The sequence below is a fragment of the Ursus americanus genome, chromosome 22, assembly GCF_024610735.1.
Source record: "Ursus americanus isolate L20-20 chromosome 22, mUrsAme1.1.p, whole genome shotgun sequence".
Lineage (NCBI taxonomy): Eukaryota > Metazoa > Chordata > Mammalia > Carnivora > Ursidae > Ursus > Ursus americanus.
In genome coordinates this window covers 30,286,064-30,311,865 of record NC_142148.1, presented here as the reverse complement: position 1 = coordinate 30,311,865, position 25,802 = coordinate 30,286,064, and the positions used below count along the sequence as shown (strand labels likewise).

At 43.5% G+C, this 25,802-nt stretch overlaps 1 protein-coding gene and 1 pseudogene across 2 annotated transcripts in view; both read right to left on the bottom strand.

Annotated features, from left to right (window-relative positions):
- The window catches only part of CDS2 (CDP-diacylglycerol synthase 2), a 61,779-nt gene that overhangs the window by 35,674 nt on the left and 303 nt on the right, over positions 1–25,802 (bottom strand). The gene's annotated exons all lie outside the window — the stretch shown is intronic.
- On the bottom strand, positions 1,064–25,801 carry LOC148108055 (ATP synthase F(0) complex subunit C2, mitochondrial pseudogene; annotated as a pseudogene).

Genomic DNA, 25,802 nt, shown 5'->3' with positions numbered 1-25,802 from the left:
GTCCACTCTGTCCACTCTGTCCCATTCATAACGGCCAAGATTTCTTAGAAAAGTATCGTGCCAGAATGTCTCCCAAAAGATGGAAATAATTCTAGAATCAAAATCGCCAACCAGGTGGATTAAATGATCCTTCAACATCTTTTATTTGTTCCATCTCTGATGGCACGATAGGGGAGTCTGGGGACACTGCTCATTTGTCCCCATCAGGTCAGCTACCGCCCTCTTTATGGGCAGATTCCTCCACTGATATTGGCAGAATTCACAGCACGCCTCCCATCAAGATTCAAACAGATCCCTCACAACGTCTCCCCAGAACGAACACCCTATAAATAAAGAAACCCTTTAAGGCATCAAGCCCATAATAAGAGACCACAGGACTCAGGGCCTTATCATCCCCTGCACTAGTCCCTGGGAGCCCTATTTTACCTGTGAGAAGACCCAGTGGCCAAGGATGGAGGTTAGTCCAGGACCTCGGAGCAATAAATAACATTATCCCTGGGCGCCCTGTTGTCCCCATACACTGACGTCTGTCCCCACTGAAAGCAAATCCTGCTTCACTATAATTGTTGTATGTAGCGCACTTTCACTACTCCAGTTCATAAGGACAGTCAGGATCTTCTTGCTTTCACTTGGGAAGAACAATAATAAACCAGGACAGTAATGCCCCAGGTTACACAGGCCGTCCTTCTTAACTCTTTATAAACCTTAAAAGCTGATTTGGAGGATACAGTTTTCTGCAGGCTCTAGTTGGTTACAATATGTATATGATCTGCTTCTCTGCTCCCTTTCTCAAACCTCTTCACAGGAGACAGCATTCACCTGTTAAAACTTTGGCCTTAAGGGGCACCTGACTGGCTCAGTGGGTAGAGCATATGACTCTTGATTTCGGGGTTGTGAGTTGGAGCCCTATACTGGGTGTAGAGATTACTTAAAAATCTTTAAAAAATAAAAAACACTTTTGGCCTTAAAGGGACTTAAAGTCTCCCTCTCCCCCCATATATAAAAATATATATATTTATATAGATCATATATACATGATATATATAATTATATATACCCCCCCCCCCCAGTTTGCTCAAACTCAGGTTCCATACTTAGGGCATCTGATCTGGAAACAAGGACTACTTCTGCATCCAGACAAAATTCCTCATGACTGCTTAATGCTGACAGATTGCCTTTTGGCTCCCAATGAAATTTACAGGAAACTCCTATAACCAATGCAAATTTTTCATGGTTTGCTGACTATTCTTATTTATAGGATGAAATGGTAAATATCATGCTGGGTATGCTAGCGTGACTCCTTTTGAAGTCACTGAGGCAGCACCTTTACCTTTAGCTCTTTCCGCCCAAAAGACAGAGTTTTATAAACCCTTACTTGAGCTTAGCCCAGGGTGAAACAGTAAATATTTATACTGATAGCTGCTATGCCTTTGGGGTAACTCATGATTTGGAATGTTACGGAAACAACCAGGTGTCCCTATCTCCAATGGGGACAAAATTAAATATGGCTCCTATGTCCAAAATGTATTAGATGATATACTTTTGTTGGCTGCTCTGGGTACTATTAAGGTTTCTAGGCATCCCAGACTCAACTCCCTGGAGGCCAAATTGAACACCTTGCTGGAATTTCTGCCAAAAACACCATTCTCAAGGAAACCAACAGCCTAACTTCTGTCATGTTCCAAAAGGATGTTCTCCCAAATGATAATTTGGAAAAACTGACCAGAGATACCCAATAATTGGCCCCAGAGAGGGAAAACCAATAGGAAATCTAATCATTGTTGGCTCAATACAAAGAGAACACTGGTTTGGACAACATAACAATCCAGACCTACCAGAAATTCTAAAATCCCCATTACTTACAACTCTACATGCCTTAAGCCATTAGTCTACTGACAGAATGAGATAGCATTCAAGAACCAATATGTTTTGATAATATTGATAAATACATTTGGGTCATGGTTTGTATGTTTTCACTGGACACACAAACTTATCACAGCAATTCTCTGTACTTCTGGAGCCCCCAGGAAGAAGGCATGATCTTGTCCATGGGACTTTCACCTGCTGGAAAATCTTAAAACCATGTGAAGCCTGAAAACAAAAGCAATGTGAAAGCGAGTGACCAAGGCTTGGTGACATTCGAGCCCCTAGATTTTTTTTTTTTTTTTTTTTTGAGCCTCTAGATTAAATTAGGCCTGAAGCTGGAATTCCCTTGGTCTTTAAGTTACATGAGCCACTAAATTCCTTTTTCATAAAATTTGAGCAGCTTCCTGTGTTTATAACTAAAACAGTCTTAGTTTTTTTCCTTTCCGGTCACATCTTTTCTGTTCTTCTTCTCCACACTTCCTAAATGCGGGTTGTGTTTGTACACAGATCCTCAGTGAGTGATCCACTGCCATCCATCAGCGTCTCTTCTATGGACTCATCCTCCATAACACTAGCTATGTCCTCTCTCCCAAGCTACAGCACTACATTTCAACCTGCCAATAAGACACTTCAGCGTCCAACCAGCACCTCAAACTCGATAGGTCCAAACTTATCACCTCCTTTCCAACCCACACAAGCTCTTCCTTCTGTTTTCCTTCAAGACCTTAATTTACCTGAGGCGCACTCCATGGGGAATACTGATCTTCACCACTGTCTCCAACCCCCTGTTGAAAACCACAGGCCCCAAATGGCATCACTTACACCAACTTCCCAAAGCGAAGCTTAACACCAAATCTAATTGCAGTTTCAACCTCCCCCCAGAGATGTAGTCTTAACTGGCTGGTCAGGAATTTTTGATCAGTGCTGGCAGGGCTGCCACATGGACCCTCTCTATCCCCCCAAGGAAGATAAGGTAATCTGCATGAGAAGACCGCCAGGTTCTCTCCCCTAGCCTGGAACAAGCCTTTTGCTAGTAACTTTCTTGCACCCTCTGCCCCCCAAAAAACCTTCCATTCTGTACAACTCCTCAGAGCTCCCCTCTCCTTGCTAGATGGGATGCTGCCCAATTCATGGATCATTTAATAAAAGCCAATTAGATCCTTTTAAAATTTACTTAGTTCAATTGTTAACACACACACACACACACACACACGAACCCTTCATCAGTTCTCAAACTGTGCGATCCTCTTACTACAGGGTCTTTCCTTACTCCCATTCCCACTGCTAGTACCCTTGTTGACGTCTGTATGTCAACCTTTCTCTACTGCACTGGCCTCCCAATTGGTTCTCCACCAATTCCTCCCTTCTCTAATTTATTCTGCACACACTCCCAGATTAATCTTCATAAAGTACAGCTCTGATCACACCCATTCTGCACTCATTTTTGCCTAGTGAATTAAAGACAAACTACCTCCATTCCAGGCCCTTCACACCCTGCACACACTACATGCTCCAAGTACAACTAACTACCCGTTAGCCCCGCTTACATCCCACCCTCCCTTCTTCTCCCCCTTTGCCCCTTGCCTTTTCTCCTCCCTGAGTATCCTTCAAGTCCCATCTTAGAAGCCAGCAAGACTCAAGGAAGATCTTTCCTGATTCCCATCTGTGGCAGACAGGAGTAAAAAACGGCTCCTCCCTCAAAATAAGTTGACGTAGGAATCTGTGAATATTACCTTACATGGCAAAAGAGTAAATATTCCCTCATATGGCAATGTGTTTGAATTAAGGGTCCTGAAAGGAGGCGTATCCAGATTATTCAGTTGGTCCCTAAATTCAATCACTTGTATCCTTATAAGAGGGAGGCAGAGAAAAACTGGACACACAGAGGAGAGGCAATGTGAAGATAGCATAGACAGAGATGTGGCCAAAAGCCAAGGAATGCCAATAGTCACCATAAGCCGGGAAGAGGCGAGGCATGGATTCTCCCCTAGAGACTCTGAAAGGAATGCAGGCCTGCCAACACTTTCATTTCAGCCTTCCAGCCTCCAGAAGTGAGAGAATAAATTTCTGTTGTTTCAAATCACCTAGTTCCTGGTAGTTTGTTAGAACAGCCCCAGGTAACAGACTATCCTTCCCACCAGCTTTATGTTCTACAAATAAAGATCCCACAGGATGTTACTTATACCTCTCTCACACCATTTGTTGCCCATTTGTACTTATGTTAAGAGGGAACTTTCCATAATCTGATTTGATTTTGAGCTCATCCAAAGTCAGGACTGCATTATTCATCTTTATCTTGAATGCTCCTTGCCTTGAATCTGGTAAAAGCTAAATGTCTTTTTAAAACTCATTGAATTTTAATGTTTTTGTTTTGTTTTGTTTTTTGTTTTTTGAGAGAGAGAGAGTGAGTGTGCATGCAGGAGTAGTGGGAAAGGGCAGAGGGAGGGAAAGAGAATCTTAAGCAGGCTCTACACCCAGTGCGGAACCCAACCGGGTGGGGCTCAACCTCACAACCCCAAGATCATGACCGGAGCTGAAATCAAGAGTCAGACACTTAACTGACTGAGCCACCCAGGTGCCCCCAAATTCATTAAATTTTAATCAAACTCATCAACCTTTATCTACAAAGCCTAGAATAATGGTGTGTCAGCGTTCGTGTGGGGAAGACCATCCCAGAGCTACAGCTATACCAATCCGACTGATGACTAAAAGGGCTGCATTTTCAGCCTTTCCCAAGGGTTAAATGACTGGGGCCAGGGAGGCTGCTGAGGGAGACCGCCAGGGGCACCCATAAAACCCAGAGTAGCCACGAGCTGTATTTGCAGACAAAAACTAATGTTGCCAGGAATAATAGAGTAAAACCTTTCAGAGCCCTAAATGGCTCAGTTCTGCCCTACAAAAGGTATGCGTCTCTGCACATGTCCCTTGAGTAATGGAAAATGCTCCAGAAAGAGTAAGAACACATCTGTCCTTTGAGCCAATCAGACTCATTAGTGGAAGGGCCCTTCTAACACTAACACTTCAAAATGCTACCCACATATTAAAAAATACCTGCTGGGGATGCCTGGGTGGCTCAGTCGGTTAAGCAACTGCCTTCAGCTCAGGACATGATCCCAGGGTCCTGAGATCGAGTCCTACATCTGGCTCCTTGCTCAGTGGGGAGTCTGCTTCTCCTTCTGCCTCTGCTTACCGCTCCCCATGCTTGTGTGCTCTCTCTCTCTCTCTCTCTCGATCTCTCTGACAAATAGACAAATAAAATCTTAAAAAAAGAAAAAAATACCTGCTTTGTTCTTCATAACATCACTACCATCTGAAATTATTACACATTTATTTCCCTCACTGGAACACAAAGTATACGTCAAAGGCACTTTGGTTATTCACTGCTATATCCTCAAGGCCTACAACATTGACTGATATATACGAGGTCCCCAGTACAGAGCTCTTCACAAAGGGAGGAAGAGAGAGAAGGTGACAGGTTAAGGAACAACTAAGGAGTTCTCCACTCCCGAGTCTGTAGGTTAGAAGGGCAAGCATGACTTCTCACATAGCCAGCCACTCTGCACAAAGTGGCACCAGCTCACAGCATGCACCGAGATTTGCAAATTCCGTTAAGTGGAAGGAATGAGAAATTCTTAAGAACGTTGTAAGGATGAGACATCAAACTTCCAGAATAAAGGTGGGTAGTAGAATGAGAAGATAATCTCCAGCAGCTGCTGACTGCTTTTCTGTCCAGCAATCTTGCAAAAGGGAAATACCTGCTTCCTGCAGCTTGGGCTTCCAGAAGCTAAGCCACTGCCAAACTGGTTGTCACTCCATGCAAAGACAGACAGATACATCAACCAAAAAATTACTCACCATCTTCGTAATAACCACAGCTATAGGGGCCACTCCAGTCTTCGCACTGTGGACAGGCTGGCTGTTGTCCCCACCCAACACCATCTCAGCTGAGAAGTTGAGGTTTAGTGAATAGAATAAACTCTAACACCTCAGTTCTCGGTATTAAGGAAAAATCCACTAATCCACAGTGAAACTTCTAGATAACCAAAATGTACCTACTTCATCAATTAAAAAAAAATGGCTTATAGATGTTCGGGGTTGCAAATCTTCTACGCAAAGATTATGATGCACCTCTGCAATGAGGACGCTTATTTAACAACATCATCCTAGGTTTCCTTTGTTAAAAAACAAAATTTAGCTGAGTAAATTTTAAAGATTTTATTGGCTTTATTCAATGATTCATGAATAGGACACCATCCCATCTAGCAGACAGAAAGGCGCTCTGAGGAGCTGTGCAAAATAAAAGGCTTTTATAGGCAGAAGTGAATAGGAATAAGGAAGTTATGGTAGGCCAAAGCAGACTGGTTACTGTGAGGTCATTTTCCTCTAGGGGATGATAGGGGTCTATCAGGCAGATTACCTAACTGGTGCTGTCAGATGACTTCTGAAAGATTCCATTTCTGGGAGAGCCGAAACCAATTAAGTTTCAGTTTGGTGATGTAAAGCTTAGCATAAGTGACTCCATCTGGGGCCTGCTATCTTGTTTTCAAAGCCTGGAATCTCTATTGCTCTGCCTGGGCAGGACTCAGGCGCTAATGAATGAAGATGCTGTCTGCCCCGACGGCATAGACTTAGTGCTTCAGTGCTCAAGTCTGAATCCCAGAGGATCCTCCTCCCTCATTCTCAGGCCACTGGCTATCTGCAGACCTGTCTTCAGAGTGTTTCCAAGCTGCCTCTCTCCCAGATAACTCTATCAAGGACGGGGAACTCAGGTGGCCCAGTCTCTTAGAACCAGGACTGACCTAAGAATGGATACAGCCAGTGAGCAATTTGCAGTCCGAGAGGGTCCTCAGACTCAGTGCCCAATCAAGCGCTTCTAAGCATGCCCTGTTAAACATCAGTCCCTGCTGTTCCAGAGCCATTTACTCCAAGAGGTCCTGGATGTGAGCAATAAGCTCTCACCCAGAAAGGCTTGAGATTAACAGGACCGACAGGATACTTAGGCCCTGAAGGTAGGTATTCTGCAGCCTGAGGAGACATCGGGTGAGAAGAAATCTATCCATAGGCTTCTACACACAGAGAAGGAAATTCGAGTCAGCATGCTTTGCTGCCAGTGACAGTGGGGAGCTGTTTACACCTAGTCCGATCCATCTGTCACACCTGCATGCCATCTATGTACCTGTAGAGTTTCATTCTATTGGGGGACACAGAGGAAGAATGCCATGAAAGCCTCCAAATCACAAAACTTCCCAAACAATGAGCAAATGTATACTATTCATAATCTCAAAAACATTCTCGGTACTCAAGAACTGTAATACTGGAATTCACTAAAGCTACATTAATAATGAACATCAATCCCGTAAACACGAGTAAGAGGGAGTGGTAAACTAGACAAAAAAAGAAGAAGAAGAAGGAGGAGGAGGAGGAGGAGGAGGAGGAGGAGGAGGAGGAGGAGGATGCAACCGACTTTCCAAAGAAGCAAGTCTATCTCAAGGAGATGAGTACCCCAGAAGAATGGGGAAGAGGGAACCAGTACTAGCTGTGTGATCTTAGGAGACATCGTGTCACCTTCTGGGCCTTAGCTTTTTCATCTAAGAGACAGAAACAATTCCTATCTCAGGGGTATTGGTGTTTTTCAAGCTGTGGATTGAAACCTACCGGGTCTTAAAATCAGTTCAGTGGATCACCACTAGCAAAAAATAAAATAAAATATGGTGCCAGAAGTCAGGCTACTTCTGAAAGGGGTACACATCATGTTAACATAATGTGGTACTTTAGTACTAGAAATAAATACTGACATGCCAATATTTTCTTTTTGCTCTCCAACTCTGGTCACTAAGCTCTACAAATTCCTCCTGAAACCAGAGGCCTCATTCTCACTGCCCAGCCAGCTGCTAATCTTCACAGCTGACTTAGCACCACTCCACCTTCTGACAACCATATGTGCTAGGGACAGCCAAGTCTGACAGTAACCAGGAGCTTATGACCAAGTCGGCAGGAGGGCTGTGCCTTCAAGCTTTCTTCTCCCAGCGACAGTCAGTTTTGCCTCCCTGCCAGAAACCATCATGACAAATCAACATGCATCCTTTACTGAATCTCGTGGGAGCTACAGAACTCTAAGACAAGGAGCCCAACTCCAGAGACTTTATTTGCTGATGAGACAGCACCTAACCAGAACTTGAACAGTCAATTTCCACAGAAGACTGGAAAAAGAAGGAAGATGAAGAAATGGGGTACGGGAGCAGAGAGGGTTCCACGGAGAAGCTGGGGCTCAAGTGAGCATCAGGGGGTAAGGCCTCCATGCCACAAAGGCCTCACATTGGTGCAGCTTCCAGGGCCCGTGCAGAGAGGCCCCTGCTTCCAGCATGCAGGACCCAAAGAACTCTGGGGCCACTAGCCCACCTCCTCTCTCCAAAACAGGTGCAGAGTGAGGCAAGTGCTCTCCCGCCCCCACGGCCCTGTTGGCTAACCCTAAGATGCTCACAGATCCTCCTGTGTTAGGGGCTCTTTGGCCGAGCCATGGAAGGAAAAGACGAGGGAGACCAGGAGGCCAGAAAGGGCAGAATGGCTAAAGCAAAGAGCATGGAACTCAGATTCAGCCTACCTGGGTTCAAATTCTGACTTGAAGTTCTAGCCTTTTTGCTCATCCATGTAAAAGAGGAGCCAATACTTCTGATAATCCAGGAAGCCGGCCTCTAGATATATATACATACAAGTCACCAGCTGGTCAATGCGTGATCGGGATGTGTAATAACATCACAGCCCTGCTGAACAGCGCCCCCTGGCCCTCAAACACCCGCTAGGTAGCAAGTCTATGTGAAAAATCAGATCTTTCAGCTTCCTTCACTATTTTAAAAAAAACAAAAACAAAACAAAAAACCTCTTACAAATCAATAAAATGTGGCCATGCCAATAGGAAAAAGTCAGCAAGAGACAATTTGCCAAATTCAAATGACCTGTATACTTACTTAACATCACTAATAATCAATGACATCAAAAGTAAAATGGCCATAGAAGCCATTTTCTCACATCAGACTGAATAGATAAAAAGAACATTCACAGTGGACCAGGCTTGGAGAAAACCAGTATACTCATACAGCACTCAAGCAAATGTAAATTAGTACCATCTTTCTGAAAGGCAATTTGGAAATATGTATTAAGAACCTTTAAATGGTTCACATCTCCTCTGATCTGGTCATTCCTTGGTGAGAAATATATCCAAGAGAGTATCTAGAGAAATACTGCATTTACATGAGGATGTCCATCATGCCCTTATAAGAAGAAACAACTTATATGATCTACTTAACAAAGATAGGGAAAAGCACCAAGCGGCCACAGAAAAAAAGATTAGCAGGGCCCAATAAAAATGTTAACAGCAGGGGCGCCTGGGTGGCACAGCAGTTAAGCGTCTGCCTTCGGCTCAGGGCGTGATCCCGGCGTTATGGGATCGAGCCCCACATCAGGCTCTTCCGCTATGAGCCTGCTTCTTCCTCTCCCACTCCCCCTGCTTGTGTTCCCTCTCTCGCTGGCTGTCTCTATCTTTGTCGAATAAATAAATAAAATCTTAAAAAAAAAGAAAAATGTTAACAGCAGCTATATTCTAGGTAGTAAAATTAAAGGTAATTTAAATTTTTAAATAATTTCCCAACACCTCCACATTTTCCACCAAACAAGTATTGTTTCCATACTTTAAAAAAGTACCAAATGGATATATCTAAGCCGCTCAACTCCTCCGTGCTGACACCTTTACTGGCTTCCCCCTAAACTTTCTGGCCTGGCTCTCAGGCCTTCCCACTGGGACCCCTGACTTATTCTTGGTCCATCTTTCCAGACACATTCCTGCTCCCTCAGCTCAAATGTCGCCACTCCACAAGCCCCTCCTCTGCCCCCTCCCCAAGCAGTGCTAAATAAGTCAGAATGATGAGCAAGCCCTAGTCCCACATGGATAACCATAAGAAGCGACATGAGATTCTTCAAAGTAACCAAAACAAGCAGCCCCTGAGGTCAGCTTCCCCAGCCACATTATCTATACTGAACTTGTCAAAGCCAAGAGACATTTGTGATGAATGAAGATGGAAATCCTGGGCCAAATTCCCTGGAAAAAAAGGGGCCCTGAAAAATCTCAAACCATCCTGGTTTTCCATCCCCTTTTTGATCCCCTGGATACTCAAAGTCTTTGGTTTTTCAACTTCATGGCTCATTCTTATATTTTGGATTTTCTTTTCTCTTACTAATACAGTATTTATTTGTCTTCCCTCTGTCAAACCCTGAGCCAACCACTTGCCCCACGCTGCCTGGGGAGGTATAAGAAAAGGAACATACAAGGCAGGTGAGACACGGGAGAAAGATGGACACATAGTGTCTTCACATAGTGAAGAGGATGAGAAAGGCCACCATCAGGCAAAAGAGCCCCCACGGCCTCTGAGAGGGAAGAGCCCAGAATGGTGTAGGAGAGTTGTTGCTTCAGAGACAGGTTCCTGACATGACCGATGATGAAAATCCCCAAGAGTCCCAATTCCAACCCCAGAGCCAGCCAACCCTACCATGGCAGCCCCAGCCCCAATGAACTTGGCTACTGTGCCGATGTCGCTTGAAATGGCTCTGGTTCAGCTGCAGCTGGGAATAAGTGAGGTCAGGGGACATAGGGCTGCCAAGCTACGGAGGCTCTCATCTGTCAGCGTCTCCAGTGGTTTTAGCACCACTGTAGACATTGATCCGGCTCAACAGCTGAGAGGTGCTCCGCCCAGCAAGGGGGTGGAGAGAAACTTCGCACAGACATACATTTTCAGGGGATGAGGGGCTGAGGCAGGAGAGCTGCTCCCAGTGCACAGAAGACAGAGAGCTCATATTTTGGATATTTTAAGACCAATGAGAAATGTAAGGGTTGTATGTTAGAACACCAAACCCTGTAATCCAGATAATTCTTCCAGAGTCTAGGAAAGAGGATGTCTAACCACAGCTCCTAGGACTCAAGCCGGACCCTCTAGAACGATGAGATGTCACTTTTCTGATAAAAAGCCTCTAGGAAAAGCTGATATCTCTGGAAGAAATGGTTCTTTTTCAAAGTGCTCAAAATAGCTACTCTCGGTAGCGTGTTTTCAACAGACCACTATGTGAAAATTGAAAATTCTCTGTACAGAGAATTCTGTGAAGCAGATAGAAGATAGAAATGGCAACTGTTCAAGAGAAAACTGAGAGTCTGGCTGACATCCTGTGAAAAAACAAAGCCCATGTGGCCCTGGCTGTCCCAAAACTATAGGGGGTGACAGACATCAGCCTCAAGACAGCACAGACCGGACTGCAGTGGGAGAGTCTATTTAACGTAGCCAGTGAAGGAGGTCTTTGGGCTTCTACAAACTACCCTCATACTCAAAAAGTAGGATGGGACACTATCCACCTACAGTTGAAGGGAATACAGAAGATTTATGATTTATGCCTTCAGAGGGAAGCCCCTGGAAAAACTGGCTAAAGGCAATCAGAATGAGGGCTGGCTGTTCAGTTCCCCTGAGCCTACTTCCATATGTGACATAATGGGACCATTTCTCAACTGATTATTTTTCCACCAATGACCTCTTATTTAGAAGACTATTATTATTTTGAAGACTGAATTAATCAGTAACTGATTCATTTCTCCAAAAAGAAGTGCCACATCACACTGAGAACCTAACCATGGCATCCTTGTTAGGCCCTCCAGGCAGCAGGAGAGCCCTGCTAGGACCTGCAACCCCGCCAGCAAGTGACTGGTCCAACATCTAGGGAATGTACATTTCTGTTGCAACAGTGGAAAGAGACTGCATGTGTGATCATTTTTATCTGAAGTCATCTAGTTAAAGCAGCACCATTGCTGGTTGTCTTTAACAGGTCATTTCCATACAATTTCATAAGAATTAAGATTTTTAGGGTGTCTGGCTGGCTCAGTCAGTAGAGCATGCAACTCCTGATCTCGGGGTTGTGAGTTTAAGCCTCATGTTGGGGGTAAGGATGACTTTAAGGAAGGGAGGGTGCCTGGGTGGCTCAGTAAGTTAAGCGTCCGACTCTTGGTTTTGGCTCAGGTCATGATCTCAGGGTCTTGGGATCTACTGAGATGCAGGGAGTTTTCTAGATATTATTCCTTCGTTTGCCAGATATTTATGGACCACTCACCAACAGATCCCCAAGGCCTGTGCCTTGAGGGTTCTCCCTCTAAGCCACAGGCAGCTACCTGTACTTGACCCCTGCCCTTCTTTCCCACCCTCACACCTGCAAAACAGTCCCTTTTCTCCTTATCTGGATGTCAGTGACCCGGCTGCCTACCACCACCACAAGAGACCCTTGGCCACCACAGTTGGACACTTTTACTCTCTGTCCTTGTCTTCCCACAGCTTTGCTTCTGCACTGCTTTGTAGAATGCCTGACAATTTTTCACAGGCATCTTCAGGCCTTTGGAAGTGCTCAAAGTTCTCTGTTTGTCCCAACCTCTATTCTCCTTTTCTTCCATTATAATAGGAACCCCAAGGCTTAGTCAAGCACATGGCCACCTAGACAGGGCATTTCCCAGCTTCCCTTGCAGCCAAGCAAGGACATGTGACAGAGTTCTGACCAATGGGGTAGATGCAAAAACAGTGCATTTTCTAGTAAGAGTCCTTACAGGAAAGGAAGAGGCCTTTTCTCTCTTCTTCCCTTCTTCTTGTTTTCTGAAATATGGACATGATGGCTGGAATTCCAGCGGCCATCCTGTGCTAGGGGTGGAAGTCATACACTCAGGATAGTGGAACAGTCAAGAGAAGGAACCTGAATCCTTGACATGTGAGGAAGAAGTGTATTTATATTTCTATCTTGTTTAAGCCACTATTATTTGTGGTTTTCAGTCACTTGCAGCTTAACAGGACAGCAACTACTTTTTGGTACAGAAGCCTGAGACTTTGTAATGTTTAAAGAAACAGGTTATAAACACACACAGTACTAGCTATTTCATAAGGTAACGGAGGCTTAAAAATATCATAAGACTGGGGCGCCTGGGTGGCTCAGTTAAGTTGTCTGCCATCGGCTCAGGTCATGATCCCCGGGGTCCTGGGATCGAGTCCCAGATGAGCCTGCTTCTCCCTCTGCCTGCCGCTCCCCCTGCTTGTACTCAAGTGCTCTCTGTCAAATAAATAAATAAAATCTCACAAGAACTTAGCAAAATCCATAAAATGGGAAATGTATAAAGGTTTACTGTTCAGAAAAACTTAGGTCCTATCACCTTCTGGGATACCATCTTCCATGAAAGGATTTTTGAACCACTGTGGGAAATGTTGGCAAGGTTAAAACCTTGTCTGCACCTCATTCTACTTGACCTCTCCATGGTACTTGACACAGCTTTTCTTTCTTCTCAAAAACTTGTTCTTTCAGGATCTGGTAGCACACCATCCTCTCCTTCTCTTCCCTGGTCTCCTACCCAGTGTCCTCTCCTCCATCAGCCAACTCCAATCAAACACAGGCATTTCCCATGATCACTTGTCAGCTCTTGCCCTTCTTAATGTCAAGAGCAGAAGCCCAGAATTCACAGGTGCCATCAATCAAGAGGAACCATGTTTATCCTTCACCCCAAACATAGAACAACAAAAGTGTTGCAACGGGCTCCTTCTAATGTAAGATCAGCTCATTCTCTTAAAACTGAAAACTTCCTGTTGATGAAAGCAGACAGAGCGCAGGCCTTTCGACCTCAATATCCCACTGAATGAATGTCGATAAGCACAGTAAGGAATAAAACCATGCCCTTTTAGGCAGAGATAGTAAGGGACAGGGACCAACCACATACATGAGATTTCAACAAATTTCTGGATAACAAAGCAGACTGAAGGACTAAGATGGAGGAAATGAAACAGAAAGTGTAGCCAAGAGGATATACTTCAGAAAGGCTCCAGAGAAAGTAGAAGCCCTCTGCCCTGTGCTACCTTGGAGAAGTTGTGGGCTGAGATCTGACATATGGGACGGTGGATCAGATTTAGGAGCTTCGGCTCCCCATCTGCTCAACCTAAAGTGAAGCCTATCAAGCAACAGGCCCCATCTAAGCACACAGGGGTCTCAGACAAATTCCCAGTCAGGAGCAAGGTGAGCCAAGACATTGCCGCTCATTCTTTCCTTGTCCAAATGGGAACGCTTATTTGGGTTATCCTGCCCCCTTCATTCTGACCCTCTTCCACAATTGTCCTTGAAGGGGAGAGGGATGGAAGACAACCTTTAGTGCATGGTAGCCAGACCCAGTGAAACTATTGGACGTCAAACTGTGATACAGAACTCTAGGCTGCATCCAAGGACTAGCAACTGAATGGGCTTGATGCCGCCTGCCTTGGGAGGAAGTGATGTGTTCTGCAGACCAGAAGAAAAGACTGCATCAAGCAAACACACCCTGCAAGCCCTCCCCCGTTAGCACTTTCCTGGGAAGACATGCACAGATGGTTAATATGCGAACTGCGTACAGTGCACATGATCCTCAACGTGATGTCTTCAGTCAACGTTTATACAGGAAACAAACATTTGTGTCTCAAAAATCCATTTGACCTTTTTTTTTACAGACTTATTTATTTTTAGGGAGAGCGAGTTAAAGACAACATGGGGGGGCCAGCGGGCAGGGGCAGAAGGAGAGGAAGAATCTCAAAGAGACTCCCCACTGAGCATGGAGCCCAACACGGGGCTGAATCCCACCACCCTGCGATTACGACCTGAGCCAAAACCAAGAGTCAGACACTTAACTGACTGAACCACCCAGACACCCCCATTTGACATTTTTAACAAAAAAATACATGGGGAAATTTTTTAGTTATATTCCAAGTAACAGGGGAAGGAAGTCAGAATCATTAGACAGATTTCAAATCATTAGTCAAAATTCAAAAGGAATGTATGGTCTTCAAAATTACTGGTATTTTGAGAGCAGTCACATTGGCAACATATGTTTTGTGAATATATGATAAGAGGCTTTCTTTTAGAAGAAAAAAAAAACGGCCTGATGTCTTATGAATACCATACAAAGAGATGTTAAATGTAACAACCAGGGGTGTAATAAAGCCGTATTCTGTAGTTTTTTCATTCTAAAGCATGGTCTATAAGAAGATGAAAACTTGTCAGTTCAGGAAGCTCTCCTACAACACCAAGCAAAGGTGACTGGGTTACCCAGTCTGACGATCCACCTGATAATGGATCCCATCATTAGGGTGACTGTATAAGGTATCCTCCAAACTGGGAGACTGCAGAGCAAAGGAAAGTATCACCCACCTCATCCACCCCCATTAGCAATGACTGCTTCAACCCTTCTCTTCCTTGGCGAGTAATACAGTTCATTAAAGCTGCAGTTCTTGCCTTTTTTTTTAATCTCAAGACTTTACACTTTTTTTAAAAAAGATTTTATTTATTTATTTGACAGAGAGCGCGCACGCACAAGCAGGCAGAGCAGCAGGGAGAAGGAAAGGGAGAAGCAGGCTCCCTAATGAGCAGGGAGCCCAATGCGGGCTCGATCCCAGGACCCTGGGATCATGACCTGAGCCAACGGCAGATGCTTAACCGGCTGAGCCACCCAGGCATCCCCCTCTTTACACTCTTAATTATTGAGGACCTTAATAGTTGTCTATCTAAGGTATGTTGATCAATACTTGCCATTATTAGATATTAAAATAGAAATTGCCAAAATACAAGAATACACAATTGTGGCATTTCTGCAAGAAACTAAACACAGAACTACCATATGATCCAGCAATTCCACTTTGGGGTCTACACCCAAAATAACTGAAAGCAGAGATCCCAACAAATATTTGTACACCCATGTTCAGGGCAGCTTTGTTCACAATTTGGGTTGTTTGCAGGTTGGGGCTACTGCAGAGAACACTGCTTTCAATATTCTAAAACTTGTCTTTTAGTGAACATTATGAACATTATGTACAGATTTCTATCAGGTAATCATCTATGTATGTTCACAGAATTTGTGTATATGGGGCGCCTGGGTGGCTCAGTGGTTAAGCATCTGCCTTCAGCTCAGGGAGTGATCCTGGCGTTCTGGGATTGAGCCCCGCATCAGGCTCCTCGCTGGGAGCCTGCTTCTTCCTCTCCCACTCCCCCTGCTTGTGTTCCCTCTCTCGCTGGCTGTGTCTCCCTCTCTGTCAAATAAATAAATAAAATCTTAAAAAAAAAAAAAAGATTTTGTGTATATGTAGGTTTTATGTTTTTAAGATTTTATTTATTTGAGAGAGAGAGAGAGAGAGAGCACGCACATGAGTGGGGTGGAGAAGAGCAGACGGAGAGAGAAAGAATCTCAAGCAGACTCCAAGCTTAGCATGGAACCCAGCCTAACACGGGGCTCAATCTCACGCCCCTGAGATCATGACCTGAACTGAAACCAAGAGTTAGACACCCAACTGACTGAGACACCCAGATGACCCTATACATAGGCTTCAGTAAATATTTGCCAAACAGTTTTCCAGAGTGGTTGTACCAGTTTATACTCCCACAAACAGTATATGAACTCCACATACTTGCATCCCTTAGTATTTTCAGCCCTCTTAATCTTAGCCGTGCTGATGGGTGTGCAGTGGAATCTCACTGTGGGTTTTAATTTGCACTTCCCTAAAAACTAAAGATGTTGGGCACATTTTCATATACTTATTGACCATCTGAGGAGCCCATTTAACTGAGTTGTCTTTTTATATATTCATTTTGTAGGAATTCTTTTCATAGATTCTGGATATGAGTCTTGTGTCAAATATATTTTTTATATCTTCTCATCTGTAGACCTCCTTTTCGTCTGTAGACCTCCTTTTCATCTGTAGACTTCCTTTTCATTTAGTTCTTAATTTTAATGTAGCTCTATTTACCAACTGTTTCTTTTATAGTGTTTTTTTTTCTAATTAGGGGCTTTTAAATATCACTATACCATTATCACACTTATAAAAATTAACAATTCCTTTATATTAAATTTCCAATATTCAAATTCACCCAAAATTTTCAATTTTTTTTCTTTTCATTGCAGTTTGATTCAATCAGGACCCAAATGAGGTCCAAAAATCATTAATATGCCTTAAGTCTTTTAATGTGTAGGTTTTATCATATCTATTGCTCCCCCTTTCTCTTAAAATGGGGCAAGATGTCTCCTTGCCATGTATTTTCTAAAGTAACCACGTCATTTGTCCAGTGGTGTTTTTCAATGTGCTCTCCTGTCCCTTGAATTTCCTGTAAACTAGGACTTAGAACTAAAGTATTGATCAGGCTCAGATATGACTTTTGGACAAGATTCCTCCTCTAATTTGTACTTCCATCAGGAGATACACAATATCTGGTTGTCTGATGGTAGCAGCATTGATGGTTATGGTCTCATTCTATCAATTCAGTGGGGGAGCTGAATATATTAATATTCTATCACTCTTTTTCCATTTATTCTATAAAGAGAAACTTCTAATCAACTATTTGGTTACTCTAAGGTACAGTTCCTTTGGGAAAAGCATGATAATGCCTCAGAACAACCTCATTCTAAGCTCCATTATTCAGAGGAGAAAACTGAGGCAAATTATTGGGGGAGCCAGGTTATAAACCAAGCAGTCCACCTAGAAGTCTGTGCTTGTAACCACTAGGCTATAATACCTCTTCTAAGATCAGGAAATAAGTGAATACTCAGTATGTCTTTGTCGGGGAGGAGAGACCACAAAGATAGACACTCTCATGAAGTTAGGGTGGCTACAAATTTACTGCAGGAAGGAAATATATTAATTGTATCAAAAGCTTAGACAATGTACATCCCTTTTTAAATCAGCAGTTCTAAACATAGAACTTATCTAAGGATATGCATGTGCAGAAAGGGTTTTTTGTGTTTTGTTTTATTTCAACAAGGGTATTTCCTGCAGCTTGCTTATAATAGCAAAAAATTTAAGTAACTTAAAAGCCTGATTGGTTCAATAAGTTAAGGTGGAGAAACACAATGAAATGACATATAGACATTAAAAATGATGCTGGTTAAATGTTTACAGACTTGAACAGTGTTTAGGGTATATTCTTTAGTTAAAAAAAAAATGAGTTCTAAAACAGTAGTATACATCGTACAGGAACGTGCAGTGCATATAAAAAGAAAGGCTACGCACCAAAACAGCAACAACAGTGGTTCTCTCTCAATGGCAGGCTTAAGGTGATTTCTTTTTCTTTTTGGTGCCCCTACAATGAATATCTTTTATTTTCATCTGTTTCTTTCATAATAAGAAAAAGTTTGAAATACTGCTTATAAAGAATTTAACGAAACTTAACAATGTGGGAAAATACTTCTGACAGCATAAAAAGGCAAGCTATCAGATCATACATGGTAACTACTATTACAGCCATGTGCAACCACATGCATTTGAACAATGGTTGCTTCTCTGCATGATGGGATGGTAGGTGGATTTCATTCTCATAGGTACACATTTCTGTGGTTTCTACAATAACTATATGCCTGATGAAGTAATGACATGGAGAAGAGCTAAAATAGATTTTGAGAAAATAAGATTTAAATAGGTAGAGGTAGGGAGAGAGGTGACAAAGAGCACAATTCAGGAGATGGAAACAGCAAGAGCCAAGATTGATATCACAGGGGCCAAGCAAGAGGAGCGACTGGGTAAGAGAGAAGACTTTATAGTCTCCTATAGCCAGAATTTCTTCTTTTTTCCCCTATAATTTATAGGGTAGTTTCAAAGCTGTTAGAGGATAGAAAGGACAGATGGACTAGAAGTGACTGAGTACAAAATCCTGAAGGGATGGAGCTCAATTAGAAGGGTTCTCAATAGTGCTGAACTATGTGAAATATGCAAGAGCAATAAGTAAGGAATCCAGGTAACACCTGGTTAGAACCCATGACCTGGAAGGGGTGAGGGAGAAGACACAGAGACCAGTGGACTTAACCTAGAGCAACTTAAGAGATCTGATTCTACTTGCAGAGGAGACAAAGAGGGTCAATGTCTAGAACAAGAGAAGTCAGATTTGAGATAGTCGCTGACTGAGGGATATCACCAAGGAATGTCCTGGATATCACTGAAACCACCAGGACTAGCAGGACACAGATTATGGAGAGGAGGCTCTGAGAATCGCCCACTGAGGAATCTGGGGTCAATGACAGAAATCCTCTCAACACCAGGGACCCAGGAGAGGGAGTATTGCCAGTAAATCCCATGTCTCAACAGCTCTTTCAAAAACATAGCAGAGTCTTTACAGAGAAGCCCCAGCCTAGCCCTGCAGTGACCCTAATACAAAGGACTTGCTGTCAAAAGGTAACAAAAGGACATGTGACTTTGGAAGGACATATCAGGTTCTGCACCAATAGCAGGCACTCATGAGCACTGCAACTTGGCTCAAGAGGCTGCCTCTGCGGAGCACGGGGGAGGAGGGAAGGTGCAATTCACAGGGCACCCTTTGCACCTTTCAAATTCTGAACCCTGCACTGCCCAGCCAAAATGACACAATAAAGTTTAACTTTCTTGAAAAGGTCGCTCAACTTTGTGGGCGTTCTGCTGTCCCCATTGTTGGGGCAAACAGCATGAGAACAACGATTGGGAACTGGCAGGGTGAGCTGCCTAATGGAACTAGCCTACCATCGCTGGCACCACAACACCATGCCACAAGGCTTGGAAGGCAAGAACTCTGCCCAATGCCAGGAACAAATTCGTATTTTTCCAAGCCGTCCCTGGCGAAAATACTAACCAAGAGTCAGGGTCTCTATGTCTCTTTCACAAACGAGAGGGCAGTATAGCACATGAAAGGCTGTGCTGTCTCACACCCAACAGCCTCCAGCACGGATCACGAAAGTCAGGGAGGCTATCACGACACAGGGAACATGAAACGTGTGCAGGAGAGTTACTCTGCAAGCCTACTGGAAACACCAACGAGTTCAATCTACTCTACCTGGGTAGATCCTAGAGCAGATGGAAGAGCACATAAATCAGAAACACAGTAGTCCCCTTACTGCAGTTTTGGCTTCCCAGGCCCCAGTTACTGGCAGTCAACAGGGGTCTGGAAGCAGGTGATCCTCCTGAGGTATCGTCAGAGGGTCAACAGTAGCCAACCTCTAAGTCACAGTGCCTACGTCATTGACCTCACTTCATCTCATCACATAGGCATTTCATCATCTCACATCAGCCAAGAAGGGCGAGTACAGAACAATATTCCGAGAGAAAGAACACATTCACGTAGCTTTTATTATAGTATATGGTTGTAAGTACTCTATTTTGGTCTCTCACTGAGCTAATGTGCAAATTAAGCTTTATCATAGGTACGTATGTATAGCCAAAAACACAGTAGATACAGGATTTGGTACAATGTGCAGTTGCAGGCATCCACTGGAGTCTTGGAACATATCCCCTGCAGATAAGGGCGGGGGGGAGGGGGTTACTGTATTGACATTCACATTCTTTCAAACAGTTTAAAGGACGATTATTTGCATCCTTTTGCAACTGTGAAATTAGTTACAAGATTCCTTTTTGTGCATTCAGTTATACTTCTTCATATCAATGGAGAAATAATGAAATACTTGGAGATTTAGAGCCAAAAATCCTGAACATTTTCTTCATGAACACAGACACCAGCCCTCCCTCGGAGCTAACAGAGACTGTATACAGCAGACACGGGATTCAGTGAATGTTCTAAGGAGAAGGTCTGTTGAATACGGAGTGACTGATTATTGCTGGAACAAACAGTTCTGATACTAAAAGTCATCATCCGGAAAGCAGCCTCATATGCAGCTCCGTGTGAGGAGCCCACACCACAGTGGGAGTTCCTTTCAAAGATACCCGAATGGCTGCTCCCAGGGATGACTCCAAAACATATAAACCACCAGTAACTGGGAAAACTGGACCTAATCAACTTTTCCTGCCAATTTTTTTTCCCTCAGAATCTCCACATTTACTGAGAATTTGCATATACATATACACACACACACACACACACACACACACACATATATTTTGAAAGATTCATTTTTTATTTTTCTGATTTTTATAGCCACATAAGAAAAATAGGTGCTATTCGGGCATGTTTTTAAAATCTGTAAATTAATTCTGTACCCTTGCTGGCAGCATTATGCAACATAATGAGAAAAAAACAGAAATAAGAAAACCTTCATACTATGACCCATTCTGCCTCTAACAAGCTGTGTGACCTTGAACAAGTAAACTCTCTGGGATATGGTATCTTCTTCTATCAAATAATGACCTCTAAGATTTTTCTAGTTCTAGAAAATGAGAACAATTTAACATTTTTAAAAGATATAAATTCTCATAATGAAATATCACAAATGTGTGCAAACACAAAACATTTCAAACAAAATCAGCTCTTTAAAAAAAAAAATTAAGTAATCTCTACACACAACGTGGGGCTCAAACTTACAACGCTGAGATCAAGAGTTGTATGCTCTGCCAATTGAGCCAGCAAGGCACCCCCAAAATTAGCTTTTGAAAAAAACTAATTTAAAAAAAAAACTAATTTTAAGTAGTCACAAAATGGGAGCTAATTGAGTTTTTAAACTTAAAACACTGTGATCAACATAAATAAGAAATTTAAAATGGTGGGTTATGTGACAAATCTTGTACCTTCTCTCCCTGTTTAAGAACCATAGTCAAGGGTGTCTGGATGGGTGTCTAGATCGGTAGGAGAAGAAAGGGATAAAGAAAGGGGGGTAATCAGAAGGGGGAATGAAGCATGAGAGACTATGGACTCTGAGAAACAAACTGAGGGCTTCAGAGGGGAGGGGGGTGGGGGAATGGAATAGGCTGGTGATGGGTAGTAAGGAGGACACCTATTGCATGGTGCACTGGGTGTTATCCGCAACTAATGAATCATTGAACTTTACATCAAAAAAATAAAATAAAATAAAAATTTAAAAAAAAAAGGGTGTCTGGATGGCTCAGTTGGTTAAGCGTCTGCTTCAGCTCAAGTCATGATCCCAGGGTGCTGGGACCAAGTCCTACATCAGGCTCCCTGCTCAGCAGGGAGCCTGCTTCTCCCTCTACCCCTCCCCCCCATTCATGCACTTGCTCTCTCAAAAATAAATAAAATAAAAATTAAACAAAAAAACAGTCAGGGGCGCCTGCGTGGCGCAGTCGTTAAGCATCTGCCTTCAGCTCAGGGCGTGATCCCGGCGTTCTGGGATCGAGCCCCACATCAGGCTCCTCCGCTAGGAGCCTGCTTCTTCCTCTCCCACTCCCCCCTGCTTGTGTTCCCTCTCTCGCTGCCTGTCTCTCTGTCAAATAAATAAATAAAATCTTAAAAAAAAAAAAAAAACATAGTCAAGGTTTACTGATTTTTCAATATCCAAAGTATTTCTCAATTAAAAAAAGAAGTTGAAACAGAGCATTTCTCCTACATCTGTAGTTTTATAGCTCTTAAGATTTCATTATTTTCGTAATTCACTCTTAAAAATCAGAAAAACACTTTTAATTACTCACCACTGTCCTAAAATATATTATAGGTGGGGCAGTGAAGAGAAGATAATTGCATACAGCAATGCTGCTTCTACAGCTAAAGCCTGCCTGTGATTCTGAGCACCGAAAAATTCAGCAAGAAAATGAATTGAAAAGATAGGTCACAAAAGGCCAAGCCCTGTCTCTAACCCTTTCCTTAAAAAGTGATGAATAGGGAAAAACTACTCCAAACACTCATAACTTGATGATTTAATCATCTTACAAGAGTGGAAGGAGAATATTATTTTTTTCTATAAAACTATGTTTCAGCCAGAAACAAACTTAGCCAATACACTATCACAGTGTGACAATTCCTGCCCCACCTATGTAACACAAATATTCATTTCATCCACAGGAACATCCTCTGAGGCACATGCTACTTTATCACCTCCATTTTAGGGATGGACAAACAGAGGCTTTTACAAGCGCCCTGCTCAAAGTTACACAGCTGGTAAGTGGCACAGTCCCTGCTCCTAACGACCGTCTTCAGTTAAAATTTAAACTCCCCTTTCTAAATGACATCACTATTTCCTCCCCATGCTGGCTTCGTCCATCTACAAAGGAAGCCTTGAAACAAGTAAAGCTCTAATTTAAGTAGCACTCCTGCACCTAAATACAGCAGAGCCTTCACTCTAACCTCCAAAACAAAGTCTCCTGAAATGCCAACCCAAACATAAATTTTAAAATGCCAATCTTTTGGCCCATGTTTCATCCTTTTCTTTCCTAACCTCCTTTGGAAAAACATGGTTGGGCGGAAAGAGGATCACTCTCAAAGTTTAAATTCCAACTTTCTTAAATTTGGCAACAATACTGTGCTTTGGGACTTTAAAATTATAAGCACGGTTCCCAGAGGAAAACATTTCCTTTATTAGCAATTGGCTTTGAAAATTCCATTCGAGGATGCTAAATATAACAAAATACCTTCTGACTCCTAATAAACACATTCTCCAGATTATTTTGAAACTAATGATTGTCTGCTTATTTACAAAACAATTTTGCCACAACCATTAAGCAAATGGAAGAGTTAAAAGAATCTTTCAAATTTGTTCCAGTTCTTGTAATGAACTGACCTGATATTATTTTCTGAATTCTTTTATGAAATAAGAAAGTTCTCTTTCTTATTTCTTTAAAGAGAGAGCCTTGTTTTATTCTAATTTTCTTAAGTTTTAACACAAGAATATCAGCAAAGGGGCGCCTGGGTGGCACAGCGGTTAAGCGTCTGCCTTCGGCTCAGGGCGTGATCCCGGCGTTATGGGATCGAGCCCCACATCAGGCTCCTCCACTATGAGCCTGCTTCTTCCTCTCCCACTCCCCCTGCTTGTGTTCCCTCTCTCACTGGCTGTCTCTATCTCTGTCAAATAAATAAATAAAATCTTTAAAAAAAAAAAAAAAAAAGAATATCAGCAAAGACAGAATCATGGAAATGGGTTTTTCAAACTATGAAACAGAATAAATATTTTTAAAGATTCTATAATTCATCAAAGGTACATAACGCATTTCACAGTTCTTAAAATGTATCTTTATTATTAAAAATACCACACGTGGTTGTTCAGAAATACTCAGTGACGGGGCAGGGGAGGAGCTGAGTGCCTCGTTCTGGACTAATGGACTACATCAATCAGTTTTTAACCGAATGCAGTAGCTGCTCTGTTTTAGGGAACAAGCACTTAGTGGAGCTCACCACCCCAGGCATTCTGTCACTGTAAGTGCTTCAAGTGCAGTTAAAAATTTAAGGTACCTTTAGCTGGACAGCTCCTCATGTTCTCCCTACCTAAAACATGGAATGAGAAAGTAATTAAGACTCAACTGGCACTTTTTCTCTGGGAGATGGATCCAAGGAATTGAGCAGGGAGGGTAAAAACTTTCACCTCACAATCCCACGGCGGGGGGGTGTGTATGTGTTTGTTTTCACCAGTAAGTATGTCTAACTATTACAAATAGCTTTTCAAAAAATATCGCCCACTGGCTATCGTGCCTTCTTTTGTCTCCCTTTCTTCACACCTTTTAGGCCACAAAGTCCATTAATATTAAATCTTGAGCAGGGTTACACAACCTCTAAACAACTAAATATTCATCAGCTAGTATATGCAGGACAGGGCAGAGTTCTTTCAGGCCCAACCAGGATATTTCATAGGAAGGTAAGAGATTTCAAAGTACCGTTTCTCCGCAAGTGACTCCTAAACATGCGCTGAAACCCGAAATTTTCCCCAAAATTTATTTTAAAAATATGAAGAGTTCTTCTTGAATGATCCACTGTCAATAGCAGTAAGAAAAAACGTGTTTAACACCCTATTATCTTTCACCCCAAACATGCCTCCTAGAATAACTGCTCTGTTGACACCCTGTCCCCAGATTTTGTGCTTGCTTCCTTCCTGGTGTTTCCCTAAAGTCCCTTTCCTCCAGTTATCAAAACCTGCAGGCTACACACATAAGTGGGGCCTGTAGGCCTGGTGTAGGACAACAGGGATTGGTGGCAACAGCTGTTCCTCAGCTCCAGCCCCATGTTAATCAGGTGGGACTATGATGGCAGATCTTCCAGTTATCCACACAGGCCTGAAATTCAGACTGTTAGAGGAGAAACCTTCCAGTTTTTAAAATAGCATGTGAACCAAAGAAAATATGTGCAAGGCACCCGTTGGCAACCCCCAAGTTAACCACTGTCTTCCATCCTGGCCCAGGCTCCCTCAGTCCATTCTACACATCATTGCCAGATGCATTTACCGAATACTCTGCTCCTGAAGCTTGAAATACTACCGCCAAGTCCCAGCCCTTACGCTGTCATTCAACGTCCACAGAACCAACCACTCTCCACCTCCCTCAACTCCCCTACACAAATCTTTCACTTCAGTGAAAAGTGTCCACCCCTCTCATCGCTCACCCCCCAACCAGCTGCGTCCCCGCCAAGATGGCCTCTTTTTTACCCTCCTGCTCTACCCCATCAGTGCCCACACTTGAAGCAGGAAACCTATACTGGGAGTATACCTTCCAACACCTACTGACGACGTGTAATTTTTTTTTTTTAATTTAAAGCCAATAGATTTCACTTTCAAGAATTTAAATCTCCTAAGAGGCAAATCCCATGGCCTTGTCTTGATAGCCGCCTCCTCGCCCAAATAACCTTTTAAAGGGGAGCAGAGAGCCTTAGACTGGCTCAGATGAGTCTCCTGCCAAAAAAGGCTTTGCGGACTCCCGATGTCTCCCCACCAGGAAGGCGTCGGGGAAGTAGGAGACTGGAAGGGGACCCCAACCAACCCTGCGAGGCAGGTGGCCCCGCGCAACCTCCAGCGCGCTCCTTCCTGCTCCCGGGAGATGCCACCCCCAACCAGACCCCAGAGCCGGGGTTCCAACCTACGGCCCCCTCATGCGCGCTCCGCCGGGGCCCCCACCCAAAGACCCTCGGCGCTGCCCGGGGCCGCCGTCGGCCGCGACAAAGGGTCAGAGAGCGAGACGACCCCTCTGCGCGCGGCCCTCGCGGACCTCCGGGGGGCGCCGCTGCCCGGCCGCGCCTACCCCGACGCCGCC